This window comes from Cebus imitator, unplaced genomic scaffold, assembly GCF_001604975.1.
Source record: "Cebus imitator isolate Cc_AM_T3 unplaced genomic scaffold, Cebus_imitator-1.0 Scaffold124, whole genome shotgun sequence".
Taxonomy (NCBI): Eukaryota; Metazoa; Chordata; class Mammalia; order Primates; family Cebidae; genus Cebus; species Cebus imitator.
In genome coordinates, this window is record NW_016107439.1 from 1,511,335 (window position 1) to 1,515,920 (window position 4,586).

The window sequence follows — 4,586 nt, forward strand, 5'->3', positions numbered from 1 at the left end:
CTACAAGAATTGACTTCAGAGCAGAACAGATCAGGTTTAAGCCCTAGCTGTGTTATTTTGAGTACATACAGTTTTGTTAAGCCTCAGTTTTCTCATCTGTAAGATGGGGCTAATGATAATGTCCAGGGTTTCTATAGGGACTGAAACACATGTATAAAGGTTCAGTTCAGGGCTTGGCATACAGAAGATGCTCAGCACATGCTAGCGATTATTATCATCATTGTCATCATTGCTTGGTTACTTCTTTATGTGGTCATGCTAAACAGCAAACTTGAGCCAAGAGTGGCTTGCTTAGGTAGGTTACATATTGGCTGCTCTGTCATATGCTTTACTTTCTTCTCCTAGAAAACAAAGCATCCTTCGAAAAAGGAATTGCTTTAGTTTCCCATGGGAAGTAATTTCTACAACCCACAAGTAAATGCAGTCTAATGACTAGAATGTGACAGTAGCTATAAAGAATGAAATGTTCCATAAACAGCACTGCCTCCTAAAATTAATCTCAGCACTGTGTTTGGATCTTCTCTTCCCCACCCATATTTTTTTTGCAGCTACCTCTCATCCTCCCACACAACCCCACTTCTTCCCTATCCCATCCTTTTGTAATCATAAGACCCACCTACTCATCCTCAAATCCCTCAAGAGTGTGAGAGTGTCCTGAGGTTCAGGGTAAAGCTGAAATAAGACCCTGGGAACTTACCTCCTCAAAGACCAGTGCACAGTGGGGGATGCTTGGAAGTGTCACTGTACAGCATTTGCTGTCCAGAATCCTGACTTTTCCGCAACAGACATGGACAGTGTTAACAGGGAGGCAGCTCTACTTATTCATAATGGCCTGGGGGAGGGGGTGAGGTCTTGATGGCAGCAAGAGGCGGTTTGCCAATAGGCAAACTGCTAGACCATGCCTCGTGCATTTTCAGGAAAACATCATTTAATCTCAGAACATCTGTAACAGTCTGCAACATATTTTCTCCAGGGTTTGACTCTAAGCTGACAAAAGATACCGGACACCCCCACAGGTTCTGTGACATATCTTGGTATTATTGAACAAACAACAGTTAGGTTCCTGTCTCGGAGCAGCATCAGCCTGAATAGGAAATACCCCAGTGCTCTTATCATCACTGACAGACTCTGTAACTCACCTGCTGATAGTGTCAGTAACACAGCTCCCAGTTGGGGAGGCTCTTCTCCTACTTCTTTGAAAGCATTGTTCTCAGGCAGGCAAAATAATTAAGGTGCTTTTTGGGTTTATGTTTACTTTTTCACAGTAGGCAAGAATTCCATGATCAATGCGATGTACCTTGCAGACACAAAATAAATGTCAATAAATTCAATACTTTTTGAAACACACCCAGGGCTCATTTTTCTACTGCTTATATGTTCTTTCTGCCCCCTCAATAATCGGAACTGAAACTCTAAAAAAAATGTCAGATTTAATGCCTTCATTTTATGGATAAAGAGATGAAGGCCAAGAGATTGTAAATTATTTCATTGTAAACACACAGACAAATAGTAGTCAAGCAGGGTCTAAAGCCCTGGACTTAGGATGCATAGATCAGAGTTTTCCTGTCATATCTCACTTAAATGCCATTCATTTCATTACTTGTTGTGAAAATGAATCTTATCCCTATATTTTTTCTGCCTTCTAAATTAGAAACCGCATACATCATGAGGCATCTTTTGTTTGATCTTTGAAGTTCAAAAATATTTTCTGAATTAGTTTACATTTTTTTAAAAAGGAAGTTTTTCTCAAATATCTGCATTTCTGGCTTCTCTTAAAATCTGGCAACATTGGGCTTGCATTCTTGAAAGGTAACACTCCGCCAGAGCTGGGAGGCAATTGCCTCCTTCTGATAGGACTTGCACCCTGCAGCTCGCTGTGGCGCCCACCACTCCCCGCTGTCTCTCATCCAGCCTGCTTGACTCCTTTACCTCCCTTGCTGCTGTAAGCATTTGAATAGGACCCTGAGTTGAAAATATAACCAAAAATTTAACGGATGTTAGTGTTCCAATGTAGGTATCATCTGGGGCCTCCCGATGTCTTGGGAGCTTCCTGAAATTGCCTTGGATCCCCAATTCCATGGCCTAAAAATCCAAAGACTTCCCCAGTAGTTGTGTGAATAGTCATGGATGTATATTCTCATGGTTTTCTTTGCCTCTAGCTCCTACGGTTTTGACCCACGACATTTTTAAAGGATCCAGACTCTTCCTTTGTCTCCTCATTTTACCCCAGGCAGCTCAAGATTATGAGTGGATTTGGGGGTGGGGAGTGTTACGGAGTAAAGATTTTAATAGGACTGCTCATATCAGATATAACTTACAAATTCATCCTCTATGGAGATTTTTCTCCAGCCTTCTGTCCATGCGGAACCCCGCCATTCTTCTCTTCTCTTACTACAGTGCCCCCACCACCTCTACTTCAAACTTCCTCCTTTAAATAAAGCAAACGCAGCCTTCTCTCAAATGTGCTGTTGCAAACCCATCAAGATGTGTGAAGAGCAAAGGCCTCTTCCCTGCTCACACTGTCCATGTCCCTTGCTGAAAAGTCAGGATTCTGGACAGCAAATGTCGTACAGTGACACTTCCAAGCATTCCCTACTGTGCACTGGTCTTTGAGGAGGTAAGTTCCCCAGCTCTTATCCCTGGCATGAATCAGCAAGTTCCCTGATTTTAGACATGTATAAATTATGCAGTCTTAGATATCAGATATCCTGGTGCTTTATGTTTACATGTCCGCCTCCCCCATTGTAGCATAAGCCTCTTGATGTCCTATTTATCTTTAGGTTTTCCTCACCTACACAATGGGGAGGGGTGGAGGGGAAGGCCAGGGAGCAGGAAACACAGAGGAGGTATTCAATAAGCAACTGATGAAAAGGAAGGAAGGAGGAAAGGAAGATCAATCACCTGGTATGGTTGTACCTGTTGTTCATTTCACAAGGGCACCAGCTGACAGGGCAGACTATTGTTGAAAGGTAGGCCACAATCTGCTCACCAAGCCAGGACCCCTGTGACTGGCTGTGCCCTCCCACTTGCCTGTCCTGTCCCCATTTGCTGCCTTGTCCCAAAAGGGACACTTTTGCTGATTTTCACAAGGTGCTATATGGGGTAGGGGAGGGGTGGGGGCTAAATGGAAAACATTTTGTCTAGGAAATATGTACTTTTATTTATTTATTTAGTCACCAGTATTACCTCAATTTGTCTTCCACCTTAAGAAATTTGCCATAACTTTGTCAGGGTTTGCGGCAGTGGACTCTGAGGATGCAGGTGGGACTCTTTTTCCCCTCCAGGGAGTAGGAGCTACCCACAGCAAATAAACTCCCCGCATGTGAAGACGCTGGAACATTAAGGCCAGAAAAAGAGATGAAATTATGATCCCCCAGGGTGCATCTCTGAACCCCCATCCTGCGGCTGTGCCCCTCTAGAAGCGCAGGAACACAGCTCCAGCCTTCAGCCTTCAGCGTCATCCTTTGGGAAGAGGAACTCTTAGCTGTCAGCCGCTCAGCCACGCCCCCAAGTCCCCGCGCTCAGCCTGTCACCTCCTATTACCCAGCTCTGGTTGGGGAAGAGCATCTGGCCAGAGTGTCTGCAGGCCCAGGGGGAGAATTTAGGTTGGATTTCAAAGCTGAGCTAAGCAATCTCTCAGCTGAGCTCAGCGCAGAGACCCTGTGTGCAAGGAGCGTGCAGCTGAGCTGGGGACGTGGGCGTGGCGGAGGCGGCGTTGCCACGCCCCGCACCGCGCTGCGCCCTTAGTGACCCCTCAGTGACCGCCCCTCCAGCCCGGGACTTGCGGCCAGGAGCCGCCTTGGTGGCTCAGCGTGGATCCCTTCCTTCAGCTGGAAGATGCTGCCCGAAGCCAGGAAAGCAGCTATGAGCACAGGCTGCTTGATCTACTATTAGCTTTTCCGCGAGCCGGCGTCATCTCCCTCTCTGAAGGCGACACAAAGACTCCAGTGGCTTTCTTTTCTCAGCAAGCTGGGGCCGAGCCGAGGTCCCTCCAAGAAGACACGATCACAGAAGAGACAGTGCCAAAGCTACGCTCTTTCTCCTGTGAAGTGGTGAAGAACTCAGGACCAGGACTCGGACGGACTTGCGCTGCAGTCCGTTTCACCACATGCTAACTGGTCACTAACAATCCCTGGTCTCAGTTCTTCCTTCTGTAAAATGGGGATGGCAATAATAGCTATTTTGAGTGCTCTTTAAAAATTAAATGAGAAAAAGTGTTCAAAGCACTTAGCACAGTAAACTGTTAGGGGTCACGTGGTGATGGTGATATATAATTTTGACTCTTAAGTCAGTGACCCATATCTGTCATCTCTATCTCTAAGGCCTCAGCTACTCAAAGTGTAGTCCCTGGACCTGCATCATGGGAATCATCCATCATCTGGGAGCTTGTTAGAAATGCAGAATCTGCCAGGCGCGGTGGCTCAAGCCTGTAATCCCAGCACTTTGGGAGGCTGAGGCGGGTGGATCACGAGGTGAAGAAATCGAGACCATCCTGGTCAACATGGTGAAACCCCGTCTCTACTAAAAATACAAAACATTAGCTGGGCATGGTGGCGCGTACCTGTAATCCCAGCTACTCAGGAGGC